This window comes from Neopelma chrysocephalum, unplaced genomic scaffold (assembly GCF_003984885.1).
Source record: "Neopelma chrysocephalum unplaced genomic scaffold, ASM398488v2 Primary Assembly neopelma1_88, whole genome shotgun sequence".
NCBI classification, from domain to species: domain Eukaryota; kingdom Metazoa; phylum Chordata; class Aves; order Passeriformes; family Pipridae; genus Neopelma; species Neopelma chrysocephalum.
Window position 1 is genome coordinate 1,402,374 of NW_020897750.1, and position 19,382 is coordinate 1,421,755.

Here is a 19,382-nt window from a genome sequence, read left to right on the forward strand (position 1 = left end):
AAAGCTTCTGTTCCTCCCCAGCTTATGTCCTCTGTGACAGCTCTACTACAGAATCTCTCTGGGAATTCCCAAAGTAAATAAAATTACACAACACCAAAAGAAGGGTAAGCAAGCTGCTAACATTTGACATAAGGCACGAAAGAGCTCAAATGCTACTAAAACTGGGCACATCTACCCAAAATAGCTACACGGTATACTGGGGGCTCCTAAAGTTTGAGGACATAAAACCATGAGCTTGATAAACTCTAGACAACTTTCCTACTGGCTGCAGCTATAAGGATTATGTGATGCATCATAATAACTTCCCCAACAGTCAATGTCCAAGAGGTAATTAGCAGACAAGGAGAAAAAAATCCACTCCTTTGTTCTCTGAAAATAATTGGAATTAGGTCAAATACCTCTTAATTTCTGAGGCTCAAATGAACAATTATTTTGTCTGCAACTGAAACACGAAAAACAGTAACAGAGATTACATCATGCAGGGAGAATGCAAAAGTATCAACTATGTTACAAAACTCAAAAATTCATTACCTGATCTTCTGGTTTGTGACTGTGCATCTTGACCAGCAAAATTACTTCAGATTTTTAAGACTATGATTTTTCTTTCTATTAACTTACCATATTTTTTGATAAAATAAAGAAACTTTTTAAACATGGGGCTTTTAGGTTTGTTTGTTTGCAATTTACTCAGGGGCTCTAAGACCTTTCTAATAGTACCAGTTAACCTGTTTATTGAAACATGTTGGTGGTCCTTTTTCTCTATAGTTTATTCAAATAGTTCACTTGGTTTTGGTCTCACTACAAAGTCCCTAACCATGCAGTTGGTTAGCTTTAGACTTTAGAGCAATTCCATCACAGTCAATGAAATTATTCACATTTATGAAGCTATACACAACCACAGCTTGTCAAAGGTCTGAGGACCTTCTGAACTCTGCTGGACACTGCAATAAACTATAAAATAGATCTGATTTCTAGGTCAGAACTTCCACAAGACATTGTCTAATTTACCATTTGAGGTTTGGCATCTGGAATCTTTTGTCTTGTCCTTCAAGTTTATTAAATTCAGTGAGCAGTGAGAGAAAAAAGTAAGTTTTCTGTTTGTAATAATTTGTAAATGTTGATTTTGTCTGCCTTGGACAAAGGGAGCTCGTTAACCTATTTAGGAAAACAGAAAAAAAACTGAATCAAAGACCATAATGAGAGCAATTCTTCTAGGCCAGCTTCCTAAATGACTATTTAATCAGTGGCTGTGTCACATTATTACACTGACCATTAGAAAATGAACCTCATTTCACTGATACTCCATGATGAGGAACAGCAGTGAAAAAAGGAGAAGACAAATCCTTCTGTCTCACAGGGAGTCTGAAGAGTAAGAAAGAAAACAGAAATGTTAAATCTTTGCCTGCTGCCTTGTAAACAGAGAAAGTCTGGCATTAAGCCCAGGAAACGCCTAATACAGGATGACAGTGCAGAAAGACTGAACAGACAGCCTGGTCAGGGCACCACAACTCATAAAGCCATACAGCTGTTGGGAACAGATGATGCAATAGAGCATATATCACACTTCAGTTTTATCTCAATTTTTGCATATTTTGCAAAAGGGATTTTTGCATATTTTTTTAACATCTCAAAATTTAATTCAGAGAATGAACACACAAAGAAATGGAAGATCACATCTGGGTGCGATCCAAATAGATCATCCTCACTGCAATGGAAATGACAGAAAGTAAAATAAGCTGTAGGAATATGCATAAGTTAAAGTGAGTTGCTACATTTATCTATTTTTCAAAGCCTTCCAGTAGTGTAGGACTTTCTGGTAAAGTCCACCCACTGGTTTTTCCAAAGGGCAAAACTGATCTCTCTGCAAAATGGCATTTCAATTATTGCACTGATTATGTGCAGCTATTTAGATACTGGAAAATTACAGTTGGAGAGGACTAAAATGCTGGAAATCTTGAATTATTTTGAATCACACTGTACAATTCATCTTTCTCTGTAATGCAAAACACCCCTGAACAACCCTTCCCTCAGTATTATCCACTCCTTCAACAAGAGTCCATAATTTCAGTATATTAAACAGTGAAATTTAATGTCATGCTTCTCAATTTCATGAGTTACACAAAGAAACAACAATTGGAAACAGAAAATTTGCAAATGCAGCTCATGATACCAACATAATCCAGTTTGTCTGAAGAGAAAAACAAACAAAAGTGTTTTCAGTCACCAGACAAGGACATCTTTGCCCATAGGTGCATTAACCACACCAGCTCCCAAGTCAGCATAACAGATTCTTCCCTTAAGTGGCATAACTGGGAACCCTAACACAGAACCAAAAATAGCACCTGACTTCACACAGCTAACCTTCCATCTTACCACTGAGTAGCTAGTCTAAAAATAAAAGCTAATTGTATTACAAAAGAATATTAAAAGAAAAAGTGTACATATAAGGACAGATTGTCTAATTCAATAAAATCTTATTGATTTCATGACACCCTGTTCCACAACACGAATGCAGTTAAATTTTAAATTATACCATTTTTTTCCACAAAATCACCTCTTTTGCACTATTTTAGAAATCAGTGCCTTTAGCTAATCATCCTACTTGAAAAACATAGCAGTCACATACTATGGAAAACATGGAAAAACCAAAATTATATGGGTAAATATTCATTGTACTTTCATTTTTTTGATTCTTTAGATGAGAAGAGCTGCAGTGCCATGTAGCAATAATTTAATGCAATGTAAAGTTTCCAGTGTTCACAGGCAGACACTATTTCCTGGAGAGGCTACAAAAGCTGCAGTTCTTTAAATGAGAAATATTTTTCCATAGACAAATAAGAAATTCAAACTCAGTGTTTGTGGCCAGTGCAGAAAGAATAAAAGAAAACATATAAATCTAGAAAGGTCCTTTGATGACAGGTACAAATAATTTTTCATGAATCTTTAAGCTTTAAATGAAAGTTTTACAGTTTTACACTGGAACAGGTTGCCCAGAGAGGTTGCAGATACCCTATCCCTGAAAGCAATTCAAGGTCAAGTTGGATGGCGTTCTGAGCAACCTGATCTAGTTGAAGGTGTCCCAGCTCATTGCAGAGGGCTTGGACTAGATGACCTTTAAAGGCCCACTCAATTAATAAAACCATCCTATGATTCTGTGGTTTTCCTACGGCTTGAATTGTTCATGCAGTAGCTGCTAAAGTCAGGTTTATGTTCAAATTCTATTAAAAAAATCAAATTAAGTAATTCTAAGACAAAATATTAGTTGAAATGCATGACTCACTGCAGTGTAACATTGTTATGTAGAGCTATAAAAATCTGAGTTCCTGTGTCAGGATTTCAATCTTGTAGTCAAAGCTGTTTCTCATAGCACTGCAATAGGAGGAGAAAAAATTTAGTTACTGTATAAATTCAGGTCTTTCTCTCAATTCTGCTCCCTTCATATATACCACTTTACGTGCCAAGAAGTCTTGATAAAATCCACTGAGCTCATAACAGATTAGAAGGATATTTTTCACATATATTAATATTTTTGGTCACCTAATATTTTTTTTAACCTTTAATCAGCGTTTTATTTGTTTCAGTACAACCAACTACACTTCCAACTAACCTGCAGTTCTATTTTTATAAAATTAGCTTATAGGTTTTGCAATGCTAATTGCTTGCCATACAGTTAAACAGCACGCACAGCTTGTAAAGGCATTTGAATCTTGAAGTATCCTCCTTACTTAATTGCAAACTTGAAATGAAGAAACAAAATTAAACTTAGGGATGCCCTCTGTGCATGACTTCCAACAATATTTCACAGATGCAGTAACAGAAACTTTAACTATTGAGGTCTGTTATACTTGCAGGCAGAAACTGGAACAGTTATGCTGGGCTAGGGGCATCAAGTAAAAAAAATGAGAATATAACTGATTAATAGAAAGATCAGAAGTTCAGAAATGTGAGAAAAATTACAGTAATACAGGAAACAAACTACTTTGGATCTGGCTTTCAGAGATCCAATTCAATCCCATTAGCTGCCAACTTCAACTAATATTATTTTCAATCTGTTGCTGCTGCTGCTGCTTCTGAATTGCTTCCCTAAGCAGATAAACAGATGTAAAACACATTTTAAGATGCAGAAACATCTTTGTTTTCAGGTTCAGACAACAAATGTATTAGGAAGGCAGTGGAAAAGTTACATGTTTAGGCACTGACAAAAGAACAGATGCATCAATACTGTTATATCAGAAGTCTTGCCAGAAAAAGTAGGTGTCTCCATTGGTTTCTCCTTAAAAACAAATCCCAACAAAATCCCACACATTTCTTCCTTCATACCTGAAAATGTCAGTTCTTCCTTTGAAAAAACATCCACAAGTTTCAGAAGTAAAGCAAAATAGATGCCCCTCACCCCAGCAACACAGAACCGAACTCTCTAGGACACGTAACAGTACAGAAAAGAGATCCAAACCCCATTTATCAGTCAGTTGACTTTTGTGGCATCTTAAGGCTTGTTTTATAATCAGTGTGATATGATTTTACTGCAATACTGCTATTAGCAGATTGGAACTCGACTTTGGTGAGTTAGGCAGTTTTTAGGTGACTCAGTACTTTTTTCTTCTGGGTTAAAAGCTGACTCAGTCTGTTGGATTATTTTAGGTAAAATGTGAATAAATTGGAAGGTGAAAAAGATGCTTATAGGGTCATAATTCAGCAATAGACTACTAAATATTAAAAACCTCTGAAGCAATCTGGATGACTGTTTCTGCTGAGCCAGAACATCACAGACACTGCTGAACATTGGAAGCATCTCGTAGCATTATCTTGTTTTAGGGACCTCTATATCAATCATAAGATAGGTCCTTTTGAAATGCATGAGAAAAACCATCCCATTTTGAATTAATTCATTCAGAATTCATTAATGCTATCTGAAAATAAATTTTCAGAGAGTAGGAATGAGACATCACAGATTGTTACTAAAGATCCATTTCCCCACCACTTTTTTTTAAGAAACTTTTAAAAAAATACATTCCAGGCTTCCTCCCTAAGTAAGACACTGAACTATGAAGCGTAAAATGGAGCAAACACAATCACAGAATTATGACACCAGTAACAGTGAAACTCAACACTGAGGGCTCTGTTGCCCTCAGAAAACAATGCTGGCACCCTGAAAGAATTTTTCACTTTCTGCCACTTATATTTGGAAATACTTGAATCACTACTTTCTTCCAAACTCATACCACTTATTCAAGAGCAAATAAACTCCACATTTATTCCTCTAATACAAACCTCTTTTGACTTTAGAATTACATAAAGCCAATTTACATGACAGAAGGTCCAATGCAAAATTTAGATCTCTATAGTATAGAGATTCTGGCTGACCTAATCTTTTCAGTGGTTTGGCTTAAGCCATTTTTTCCAAAATTCTAATCAACATAACTGCTGCTATACTGACAGTCTCCAAAGGTTGTGTTTTCCAATATTAAAGTCAGAGTTCACTAAATACATTCTTTTATTTAAGGGCTGCTTTTTCAAGGAACTCTTTTTCCTCTCTATAAAAAGCACTTAGAAGCATTACTACATTACTGAAAGCCATTTAAATATAATAAGAAATATGAATTGGGATACATTTGTTACCTTCAACTTGTTGTTCAGTTCAGGGGGTTTTTTTGGTTTCTTTTTAATTACCAGTTCATCAAGCATTTCATCATACCTTGTCTGCATGATGCTTAACACCTCATACATCAGACCTCATTTTCACTGCATTGATTATTTTTTTCCACATACAGAAAACAAGTAAGTGCAGCAGCAGGATCTCTTCACTTTCCTAGTCATGTTGTTCACAAAGCATATTGCGTGAAAACTAAGACCAGGCTATGGAATTGGAAGCAAAAATTATACATGTGATTAATGAAAAAAAAAAAAGGATGATATCTCCATACCAGCAAGAGCAGTTATGAAATAGTTTTGTGCCTGCTAGTGCCACTGCTTCACCATTCGGGAGGGCTTTTTTCCATTTAGTTTTCTTTAGCATCTTTATATAATACCAGTTTTCAATTTTGATGAAAGAGGATTTTTCAAAACATTACTTAAACCACAAATATAGATAAAAATGTAAACTATGTTACAGTTTACAACAAAACTGGTAACAAATGAGGCTTGTACTACTACACAACTAGTGATATGGAGATCACCTTCAAGGGTACAGAGTATTCTTCCCCGTGTTCCCAACCCTAAACTAGTCTGGGGCGGTTAAGAATAGCAAACGCAGCCCCAACAGCTGAACTGCCGTGTTATTTCGCACAGAATTAGAAGCTACTGTAGCTGCAACATCTCTCTGGCATCTCTTATGATGTTCCCATCACAGCTCCCAACAAGTGGAATTAATCAAGATCCAGCTCAGTCTGGCTCAATCCAAGCTGCAGCACTGATGCCTCTGCTCTATGATCCATACTGCAGTTTCAAGAGAATGATATCAAGATGTTCAGTCTGGCTCAAAATGTACCTATTGTCGCAGCTGATGGAAATACCTATGCAAATAATTTGTGAAGCCCTAGATTACAGCTTTTTTTCATTACCATTATGAGAATTAATTTACAAACCAGAAAAAAATTGCAAATTCCTTTCTTGTTTTCCTAAAAAGCAAAGCAATACCCTCACTAAGACTAAGCATGTGTAAGATCATAGAATCATAGAATGATCGGGAATGAACATTACAAAGAGCCAAAAAGGGTATTTAAATAGTTTTTTAATTTGTTTTGTAATAAGATAAAAATAATGCTGAGATTGGAGATGATAGTATCTGCATCTGCATACAAATTCTAAATTTGGCTCTACTAATAAGGACTCCATCTCATACACACAAATCCAAGGTAACTTTAATCTTGCCACATTCAATACTAACAGTAGCAACACTCCAGTATAAAGCTTTGCAAAAGGCAGTCTGGCATCCTGGGTACCAAAAACCAGCCACTGAGACCTGGGCTGCTGCCAGTGCACTGCTGGTTGTATCAGAGCCAACTGAGAACCTGCAATCGCACCTATTCACTGTCAAGTGATCCTTCTAGAACTGAAATGCGTTATAAACCCACCCCTGCTCCATGCAGAAGGCAGGTCTGTAGCACAGACAGCTCCTCAGCCTGCACCTGGGTTTGCAACTGCGCAGAAATGCAGTGTAACAGAATAAAAGGAGTATGAGTGGTCTCTTAATATCATAAGCATAAAACTACATGCAACTAGCAGCAGCACCAGCTACTATTGAGTAGCACACCAGCAGCAGGTACTGAATCTGCTCAGAATTACACAGGCTTTGAAGGAAACACTGCAGCAGGTTGTACTTGTCACACACTTCTGACTATACACACAGCAACATGGCACCAACCCCATTCCTCCAGTTTTCTGCAGTCAGGTCAAGATTTTATTGGCTTCATCTCCATAAATATACAATGCCTGGAGAAGCATCATAGTTTAAGAAGCATATGTGATTTGTCTCCTTTTTTTTTTCCCCTGCTAACTTCCATTACATTTATGGCTTAATATACAGTTAGTTGTGTGATCCTGAACAAGTTGATTAAAAAAAAAATATTCTCATTTTACTAATATTTTGTAGGCGCCTTGTTTCAAAAAAACTTGAATTCTTGTCATTCCATTTCTCCTTAGACCACAGGAATCATACCCTTCAAGAGCAAAAAATGCTTCCTCAGGTATGATTTCTGACATTGTCTTCAAAGGCCAGGATATCACCAGTCTTGAGATAATATAGACCATAAAAGGGTAAAGCAAACAGTTAAACAACGTGCCAGAACATCATCATTGAATCTCATGTACTAGTTATACTAATAGATCACCTTTACACTGCCTGCTTTTACAATTTCTCCCATTGAGACAATTTCTGTCCATACTGAAATCCTGGTTAGAATTTCAACTACTCTACACTTGTTTACAGCAGTATTAGCCTTAATCCTTTTAGTCACTATTGCTAAAGCAGGAGTATAGTTGTGGTGACTACTCCTTCATTATGAGGTTATTGGTGTCCTTATTTCTACTCTCAAGGTCTAAGGCTTTTGCAGATATTCCCTAGTGCTTAAAGAGCTTCCTAAGCAGCTTCTGGGAACATATGTTGTTTTTACTAACTCTGGGTAGAGTTTCACTATGTGTGCCAAGCAGACCTCCGTGGGGCCCTGTCAGTGATCAACTGATTTAGTGTTGAAAAGTAGAACCCAAGCCCAGCTACTTTTGCCAGATTTGCTGCAAGAGTCTTGATTCTTGTCTGCATTCAGCATATCCAACCATAATCACTTGATTTTACTTACCCTGACATATTCTCTACTGGTACATTAAAAGAGGGTTCTGTACAGCGTGTTAAAATATGTTGGCAGGTACTTGTCTGGATTGCAAAGTCTCCCCCAAATAAGAAGCTCTCTTAGTAGCTGCCTTAAAGAAAATGCCTAGAGAAATTATTTCTATTGCTACGAATTATCCATTCGACATTAACAATAGTCTTTTTCAATTCAGTTGCAAGCGGAAAGTCTGAAGCACAATAGGCAACACAGCTCATTTATTCCCAAAATAAGGGCATAATGTCAAAAGGTTTTCTAGAAAGCATATATAGGATCAGCTGAATATTTCCCTCCTCTTTTTATGATTCTCCACAGAAATATTTCTAGAGGAGATGTAGACCCCCAAGAAGAGAATTTTAAATTATCAGCAATTACTTTTCTAGTCCTAATTAGTTTTTAGAAACCATCTGTTTTCTATGAACACCATGTTGAAACTGCTGCTTAGAACACCATATGGAAAAGTTAACTGCAACTCCAGGAATCCATGGCTCTTACTGCATCTAAGTATTCCATAGATGTTTCCCCAACAGGCTTTTCTCTTCTGTGGAAAGAAGGCTGTAGGAGTATTTTTTGTTAAAAACCCCTTTGTTTACTAGCCAGAAAAAACATCTTTTGAAATTTTTACACAAGTATTTACATTCAACAAATGGCAGTCACACAATGGTGTCTTTAAAGGAGGGAGAACTATTAATAAATACAAAAGAACTCAACCATCCTGCAAGAACAGAATATAGCTTTCTGCAGAGCTGCATTAAAATCTAGAATTCATTTTTATGATTCCTTTATTGCAGTTAAGATCCAGATCAAACAAAACATAACATCTCAGAGCTGTAAGTGAGCAAGAGATCCTCTGGACTTGTGCTGAGTTTCCTCAACTCAGTATCTACCAGTATGGACATTCCTAAGAGTCTATCTGGAGAATGCTCTAAAAGATACAGTATGAAACGCCTGCAGGGCAAAAATCAAGTTCATTCAAAGTTCTTAGTCCTCCTGGGAAGATTCTTTTCTCTGATTCAGTTAACTTATTTGTAGTACTTAGGATAACTCTAAAACCAGTAGGCTTAAAAATGAAAACCACTTACAAAACAACTCACAACAGAAGTGCAATCTCCCCCTACACAGAGTTACTCTTAATATCCTTCATGTTTCATTAAGTACTGTCAACACGAATTTAAGTTTACACCCAGATCCCAGGAACATTCAAGTGTTGCCCGATGCATCAGCAAGTTGCTACTGCCAGAAGTACACGCAGAAGAGATAAAAGCAGCAAGACTCAACAAGAATAGAAACCCAACAAAATTTAAGACTATAACAGCTATGAAAATAACACTATTTAAGACATGCACATGTTTCATCTCCTTCCAAGGTCACAGTAAAGATGGGAGGAGCAAAAGTTTAAAAATATTTTTATAACGAGAAGATATTTTATGCTTTTTAGCAAGTATAGAAGTTAAAAAAGTAAACGATATTAATTCTAATATGCCTCATAGGCTATATGCAAATGTATCTACCCTCACTCTCTAAACTGTGCCACCCTCTTGGCCATGCACTTTATAAGTTATTCCAGTAATTTGCCAACTCAGAGATTTCACGGTAAATATTGACTTGTTCTGTCAAAATTCGCAATTTCATAGATATTTTTAACATAAAATCTTTTAAAATTAAGACTTTTGCTTCAGTCTACTCCAGTTAAGTAGACTAAAGGCCATAGTTATTGTGTGTCACTGTAAACTCCTTATATCCAAGGCAAATGAATTCAGAAATCCTCTGTGGGGATTTATTGTCTGTCAGCATTAAGTGGCAGATGCTGCATCAGCTTTTTCTTAAACTGTCTGGTAACATTCTTTTAAAGAAACACTGTAAAAGTGCATTTCATTTTACTGCATAATGGTCCCTCCAAACTCCACCATTCCTGGCAAGCACAGTTGCTCATCCCTTACTACCATCAAGCTTGTATCAAATTCAGCCAAAGGAAAGTAAAACTTTAACCCACTGAATTGCATTCAGTTAAAAAGCCGTCTTCATTTGACAGAATTACCTGTGTAGGGAGATTATATTTATCTAATTTGAGTGGTTTGAAGCTTCAATATTTCATCAACTAAAACCCAAGAAATATTTTTCATCAAGTTGCAAGATTAATTATTCTTCCAATACAGTGTTCTAAATAGCTTTTACTACATCCACGCCAAAAATTCATAGTGGTTTTCCATCAAAATACTTCATTGCAACAACAACAAAAAGGTACATCTTGGTACCACCAGCTTACAAAGTCCACTTTTTACTACAAATCATTCCACACTGGATGAAAGACTTCAAGAGAGGGAGGAGGAAAAGGCAAGTGAAAATTCTCAGTCAAGTCATTTTGCTGTTATTTATAAAAACCCCATACTGTCACTCTGAATGAAGCCACAGTGTATAATTTAGAGTGTATAATTTAGAGAATATGCAGTAATGGTTACAATGATGTGATTTTAAAAGTTGTTAAATGTTACACCTGTCTCTCTGTGTATTATCGCCAGAAATGAAACAAAAAAGCATTTACACCAAATATACAAAAAAAAAAAAAAAGCTGTGGACACTCCACTCTTTTAAGCTGGAAAGAGGGCAAAGAGAGTGAGTGTGGAAGCAGGTAAGTTAATATCTCAAACTCCTATGTACAACTAACACCTTGCCCAAAGATGCATTGATTTACATACCTTCCCTAGTACACACCAGCATCACTGACAGGAGGGGAAAAAAGGGGGATGTGGGATATAAAAAACCATGTCATATTTAGAATGAAATCACTTCAGGGATTTCCAAGGCTATCTTAATATTATAATAATAATAATAAAGCTACAATAGTTGAGGCAAAACAAGAAAAACTAATGTAAATTGAATTCCACTAGAGAGATGATGGAGATGGGTCACCATGAATTAGAAGAAGGCAGATAGCAAGTTTCTGTTCAAGAGGTGATGGACAATAAATAATTTGCAACCAGCAATTTTATTATCACTGTTTTACAAATTAATAGCCTGTCAAGTGCTACATACTACAAGCACATCTATGCACTAATGAAGACATGTAAGTATTTTTGAAAGTCAATTTCTCAGAACTTTAACTTTGACCTGAGTATTTAATTTTTAAAATAGTTGAAATGTGCTCATAAGTTCGCAAATTTGAAGCATAACCTAATACATCAAATTCTAAGAACTGTCAGCCAGATTTAACCACAGAATCTAGTCTAGCAGAGTACTGGAAGTGAACAATTTCTTTCAACTACACTTTCTATTAAAAAAATTATTTTCTGCTGTATTGAGGATACAAATTCTGATATCAATTGCATTTATTTATTTAACAAAATACACAAACTCAAGTGCATACATATATATTGTGAAGAATTCTACTAAGTAACTTTTCTCACTGAAACCTGGTAATACACTATTAGAATAAAAGTTTCCTTGTTAATATTCCATTTCACAGAAAACCTGACCTTTCTGTTGTAGCAAATGACAATTTAAAAGAGTACTTCTATAAGTAAGATGGAATTATAACTTGTTCCCTGCCAGCTGAGGACAGTTTACAGATAAGATCCTCACACAAACATTCAGGTGTCATACACAGAATATGCAGCCCTTAGCTAAAAATAAAAATTTTTGAATATGCTAGTCAGAGTAGAAATGATTCATGGTATGAAGGAACATGAATCATCTAAAACATTTTGAGATTGACTAATTATATATGGATACATAAAACACTGAGAAAAAAATGAGTTCAAAAAGAGCCTCTAACTTCAAGACTCATCCCTAACAAAGTCAATTTACAAAAGAGGTATTAATATTTATTCTTCATGTCACACCTGACAAGGCTCTTTTAGTTCAGTCCCAAGTCAGTTTTGAACCTCACATAACCCTTTTTTCCGTCAAAAAAATGAGCAAGTGTTGTAATTCTTTTCAGTCTACTAACAAGGATTCACAATTGGGTCTGCATGTGAAAATATTATAACCTAGTATTCCCTTCTATCCTTCCCCAGCATTTACAGCAACTAAGAATTGTTGTTCAGAGCAATGATAATTTTCACAATACATCCTGTCCTGTTGCCAGGATCTGTATCAATTCCCATTGGCTTTGAAGAGAAGGAAGAAACACAGAGATTACAATTTTGAAAAAATTCTGGGAAAAGGAAAAGATAGCATTTAAAAGATAGCTCTACTACTATCAACCAAACAAACCAGATGACAGGCATATTTTGCCTCTAATGCAGATGTGATTCCAAGAGAATTTCACCATAAACTCCACTACAGATGAAGGGAAAAAAAAAAAAACCAAACAAATCACAAACCACATGAAAAGATTTGGAAGTCATTTCAGATATACGCTGCAAGCTTGGGAAGGGTGAAACGCTGGGGACTCATATTTTGAAGAAATACCCAAAGACCTATTCTCACAGCTTTTCCATTGTCCAGAAAAACATAACTGAATGTGCACTGAGCATTTGTGTCCAAACATTTGGGAATAGCCAGAGCAGGTATGAATCTCATTTTCCTTAGTTTAACAGTTGACTTTTTAAATTACAATTTATCTTTCGTAACCAGAAGAGTACGTACAAACTATTTTCTACACGACAGCAATGTTTTCCATAGGATAATACCATGGACTATTCCATTTCCTCTCTCTTTCTTTTGATAAAGAAACAATGCCCTCCACTCCCAGCCTTGTTGACAGGGCTAATGCGATGAAAGCCGCTTTTATTACTTAGTTAAGAATCCTTATTTAAGCAATATGGATAAACTGAAGTTTTCAATTTCAGACAAGCATTTAGACACTATCGGACTTGCATCTGCCTCGCAACAGATGAAGAAAGAAGGTCTAGGATGTGATACTGGGATGCTCCCCACAGTGTGAGCATGAAGTAGGAATCTTGGAGGCCTAGCTATTAATAGGTGTGGAGTCCCTCATCATTCTGGAGGCCTGCTGGGTTCCGAGTTGATAAAAATCCCTGTGGTGTTTTTTACCACTAATATGCAAGCAGCAGAGTAGCTCTGCATACCTTGACTTAGCAATACTTTTACAAGGATTAAGGAGAAGTAAAGCAGAAAAAGAAATGCAGCTGGATGGTACTGGGCTCTGGCTGCTGTCTCTCCAATCAGAGGTACCTCAGTAAAAGTACAAATAGCTGGGAATCCACCCTTTATTCCTGTAATGTGTATGGAGAGTAAAAAGAATGAAAAACCCCTCACTAACAGTTCAGACATCCAACACAATTTCAGAAGGGTTTTTTGTCTCCCTTCACATGGAGATACTACTGAATATTGAGTTTATAAAGTACATCACTGTTCTACTTGTTCTCACTAGAAAACTGCATCCATTAAATTAGTTCGTCAGAGACTGAAGGGTTTCAGTGTTGTGATCTGGCCTTATAGACTATGTGGCTAATCATATTTTATTAGCTTTAACACTAGATGTGCTTTTCAGTTAAGCACCAATCAGACTGAGTTTTCAGACATACCCTTCCCCCATATTTAATAACTTACACTAGTGTTTATCTCCAAAAACTCCATATGAATCTTATTTCTTACGAAGGACCGCGACAGAGACTTCTTGAAAGCTTCAGATAAGGCACTGAAAGGTGCTAATCTCCTAATCATTTTAGCGGTACATAGTCTGTCAGTGCTTCTGATAATTTTGTGCTCATGGCTTTTGATTTGTATTGAAACAAACAATCTGGTGAGTCTTTTTAATTTTCATTCAAATATGCATAGTGTCATTCATACTTCATTACCTAGGCCTTAAATGAAGACAAAAAACTTCCTAAAAAAACAAGATATAAAAATGTTCATCCATCTAATCTGTGCATCTCTTCATGCAGATTTTGGAAAAAAAAATATACACAATATTATGACCAGTGAATACTCCTAATATTAGCATTTATTTTATATCTCCCATATATTAAGATACCTATATATGGAAGATGGAGTTACTGCAATGTAAATAAAGTTCCAAAACAGAAACTCAAAGAATAGAAATTTTCAAATCACACTATTGCCAAACTCTGTGAGCAAGTCATGCTAGTTACTTTGGAAATTGCAGACAAGTATCTATCCATAAGAAGTAGTATCAAACATCTTCATCCTCCTACTTACTATAATACTGTTCTAAAATGTGAATATTCAGTGACATGTAGATGGGAAGGAAAAGAAGTTGTTGAGATATAAGTATCATAAATACATTTTTTTAGAAGTCAAATATTTGAGAAATAGAAGCTAGGAAAAAATAATGTGCAAAAGGTGAAGTGTGCCGTAAGAAATCAAAACATATACGTGTCAAAACCTAGAAAATCTGTATAATAATTATTAGCTCTAAGAGTACTCAAAGCCCTCTCAGACCCTAAAAACTTCTCAAAAAACACCTTTGCATCTTGGACTGCACCTTCTCTCATGGACTTCTCCATAATGTGTGACAGAAGACAGCTATGAGGTTCTCACACATCCGATTACGTACGTCAGCCCAAGAGCAAGAGCAAATCCCTGTCAGGAAAAGGAAGATTAGTGCTTAAGCTAGAAGTGTGCTCTTAAGCAGGTGACAGACTTCAAGGACTGAGGTAATTCCTTGTCTACACCAACAGCCACTCTGATACTAAAACTGCAGAAAATAGTATTGTTGTGTACAAAAACCAAGGAGGACAAAATACAGAGCTTTGTGAATGAGATTTCATCATTGGTTCACCATCCTCTTAGACTTCATGAGTTTACAGTATCAATTTTACTGTATTTATGCTTTAAGTAAAAATATAAAGTAATATAGTCTAAAATTTACATGTATATATTGAAATAAGTAATAGGAATATGCTCTAATACGTAATTTTTTTCCACACTAATCTCTTGTAACAGACCTTGCATGGCTATCTGCAGAAGACAGATTTCCCTGCTTAACCCACCAGGCTCCAGGGAAATGGAGAGAATACTTTTCCCTTTGAGGCATAAATATCAGCCACAATGAGAACTGACCAGAATTCTTGGCTACCAGGAAACCTCACCACGCCATGTTTCCTCTTATGCTCATATAAAGCCAATTGTGGCATATGAATTCTGTTTGCAGAGATTTCTTTTTGAGTCAGATGTCAAGTGTATTCTCTTTGCAAATCAAGGCAGAACACTTTCCAGTTTCCAAGACATTTCCAAATGTCTGCCTGTACAACCACATGAGCATATTCCAAGTGTCTGTATAACTGGGTCCCTTGCAGAATACAGGGAGAATAAGGCATGCTTATCTCCCATGCCTGAATCTCTCTCATTCAGTTTTATTGATTTTATTAAATCAACCAGACCCTTGATTTCTCTAAAAGATAAACTGCAAGTTTCCACATGCAAGAAAATGGCATCTTCAGAAAGCACTTACAAAGAGGATTCTGGCTGTTTGGTACTTTTTATGGTATAATCATCTTTATTTTTCTTAGCTAACTGGCCTTTTTTCCAATAATTTTATCCATAACTCCCTAAGTACTAACTGAGTTGAAAGTTGGAGATAAGATTGGCAAAGCCAAGAAATGCCAAACCTACTAGCCCAAGAGTCCAACTTCCCATCTAGTTTGTGAGTTGTGTTCTTTTCTTTTTGCTTTCTTCTGAAATATTTTTGTTTCTCTAAAAAGCCTTTCATAATTACAGAGATATGGTGTGCCATGTATCAATAAATAAAACACCAAATAAATATGAACAAAATAAATATTTAAGAGCAGGGCACAGATCGCATATTTCCACAACAGAAAAAATGACTGTTGGCTCTGTGAAGAAGAGAAGTGCTGTAAGAACACTGACTTTCACTGCCTACACTGAGTTATCACTCCTTCCTATGCAAAGCTTACAAACTGCAAGCCAGGGTCACTGTCCCATTTAAGTGCTGGGCAGCCCTTCCCTTTTAAAAGTTCGCTTGTGTTGCTCTTCCTTCAATATTACTTTCAGAGTCTTGAGGGCTACTGTGTTTAAAGGTTCAGTGCCCATTAATCAGTTAGCAACATTTAAAACATTAAAGATGAATAGTCTCTTTCCTCTCTCTGACAAACTGTTTCATGTTTCCTGCCATTAATTTATTATGGAAGAGAACGTCATTTTTCTTAGTAACTTGTACAAATATAAAAGTTCATATTTTAAGATTTCAGTATTTTTGCTTCAGTAGACTTAAGATACGCTGACAATCTGATTACAGCCAAGCAAGAAAAAGCTATAGATCCATCAACCTGACAACCTGGAATACTAATCTTAAAAACTAGAAAATCTGCTTAAAGACTCCATTATGAACAGGAATAGAGAAAATTCAACCTTGATAACTTTTCATATGTGATTGGTAAATAGCTTTAAGATGCAATAGTCTTCTTAAAGAAAATTTGCATGTTGTAATGTTATAATATAACAACTGTTTACTGAAGTAACATAGGGTAATTTAATTACAGGAAAAAAATTTCCAAGATCTCAAAGTAATGAGGAACCTGTGACACAAATCCTAATCTGGCATATGACAGCTGCAGAATGAATTCAAAAGATTTTTACCAGACTAATTATCTGTTAATGGCCAGGCTCAGCGGGACGTAACAAATTCCCAAGGTTTAGTTTCCAAGTCATGTGATTCAATCTTTAGCATGGCAGATGGCAGACAATGACGGCATACCGCTCTTTTATTCCAAGAGCTACACACACCATTTCTGTAACCCATCACTAAAATTATTGTAATCATACATCAACAAAGATACGACGCTACCACTGGTGACACCACTATTTTTGCAGTGATTGTTTCCCACACTGTGCAGCATGTCATTTTTATTAAGTGCTGTCAGCTCTTGGTGTGCGCAGACAAAATTGAAATCCCAGTAGGATTCATCCTCTCTATAGATCCACAAAGACTCCAGCAAGTTGGATGTCACTTTTAACATGCTTGCTGTTAGCTAAAATGTTAGTAAATTTTTTCAGTTGCCATGGTCTAAATTAAAAGTGTTGACCTCACACCAGGGTCTGATTTTACATTCATTTTTAGAAATACTCTATTATTTTAACATCACACTTCACCAACCTGTTAGTCTGATGACAATGGGTATTACTAATTACATATCTAAACCATACCTCACTGAGAAAGATTGAATTCACACCTAGTGGACACCAGCCATTAGATTCCCAGTAACATTACACCACATCCCTGAAGCTAGAATTATGCATCCCCGTGGGAAGGAAAGAGATACGTTCTCTATTCTATCTGTACTGTACTCTGGGTTATTTATTGATCTCCAGAAAGTAAGAATAAGACACAGGGGTTCCCCCGCTGTGACAAATTCTAAAGACCTTTGTTCCAGAGAGCCAATTTTTCCCGTGCTAGACTATGGCTGTTTCACATGGCATGACCTTTATTTTTTGCATATGCAACAAAGCTGAAGAGCTTTCTCAGCACTATTGCTCACTTCCAGTTTAATACACTCTCCTGAGATGACTCACTAGATGTTCAAGGTTCTATTGCTTTTTTAATCCTTTTTCTGTAGCATCTTAAGCATCATAATTTTGCTGCTTTGAAACGAAACTTATCATTTTGCATTTTCTTTTTTTCCTTAAAATTGTAATTGGACTGGTAATGGGATCCTCTGACAACTACAATAAAAATTGTAAATACTCTCTAGTAAACCCCACATTAACTGCCTGGGGCCCTGGCACCACTGTGTGTAATGAAAATGCTTTAGAAAGTATTCCATGGCAAGATATGTACCCAGAACAAGATTTCTATATTTTTGTATTTAGGGTATTTTTCAGATTGCTGCAACTATGACAGGGCAGGGTTAATTTCAGGTTAGTTTCAGATAAACACTTCCTTCCATAAATAACTACAGATGGGAATATCTCTATGTCCACAGAGGCCAAAATTATCTCCACTACTTGAGTATGCTATTTCCTCTTTTCTCCTAGCAAAAAATAACCATGGCTTCCAGTTCCGAGCCTACCAACTGAAAGTCTGAACAAAAATACCATGTAGCCGTGTCCATGGATGAATTCATTTCCTGCCATACAGACTTCCTCAAGATTGGAGCCACTTTAATTCCTTTGTTTTCAGTAAGACTTGCAAGATTTGTATCCCACACTGACTAAACAGAGCTGTTCTCTGAAATAATTCTACCCTCTAGCACAAGTCCAACTTCCCTTAAATCATGTTTCACACCAAACATGAGAAGAGGCTTGCTAGCACTAGGATAAAACTTACCCCAATTGTAAACCCTGCTGTTTGAATTCTGTAGGATGTGCACACTTTAATATTAACAGGCATTCAGATTTTTGTTACTTTATCTCTAGCTTAACAGCTCTTTCAAAGCAGTAGATGACCGTCAGTTACCGAAAATGCTCTAAACCAATCAGTTTTGAGAAACCTTAGAGACTTAGACTCCAGTTATGTGCTCAAAAAATAAACCCCCAAACCCCCCTCTTCATTACTCCTAATTTTACTGTGACTATTTACCACAGAGTTCCACAGGATCTGATCTCCACTGTAAGACTATTATTTCTATTTCTATACATAGGGAAGACACAGAAGTAATTGTCTTATTGCCGCTAGGCTTTTTTCTTGTTCATTCAAAAAAAACCCGCTTGTTGATTATCTTTCTATAGTCTAAGTAATCCCATTTCCTTCAATCTTTATTCATAGAACAGTTTTCCTAAATCTTTTTATTCATTTCTGAATTTTCCATGATAAAGCTGTGTCTGGCCGGTACCACTGCATTGAGTAGGACAGAGCAAAGTGGGCACTATGACTGTAAGTTCTGCATGGATATTGGCTTTCCTCTCCTATGCATGACCAGTGACACCATTAATTCACCTTCACCTGTGATCCTTTACCACATTTCCTATCTGCATTTTTAATAACCAGTGAGTGTCAGATTACTCAACCTGCTTTATCCTACGCTATTTCTGCATCTTGTCAAGACTATTCTAATCTTCTGTTGTCCAGGTTTCCTGTAGCTCATCTGTTTTGTGTGTTCTCGGTATTTATTAAGAATATCCTCCACTCTATCTTCCAAGTCATTTACAGACTGGCATAGACACACATTCATTGACCCC

At 36.2% G+C, this 19,382-nt stretch overlaps 1 protein-coding gene and 1 long non-coding RNA gene across 8 annotated transcripts in view; both read right to left on the reverse strand.

The window, feature by feature from the left end:
* The window catches only part of DCLK2 (doublecortin like kinase 2), an 85,542-nt gene that overhangs the window by 48,710 nt on the left and 17,450 nt on the right, over positions 1–19,382 (reverse strand). The gene's annotated exons all lie outside the window — the stretch shown is intronic.
* On the reverse strand, positions 1,047–3,326 carry LOC113972045. Its single transcript, XR_003535750.1, has 3 exons — positions 3,281–3,326; positions 1,271–1,362; positions 1,047–1,155 (listed from the first exon to the last, which is right to left on the reverse strand). It is a non-coding gene; the product is annotated as an uncharacterized LOC113972045 (long non-coding RNA).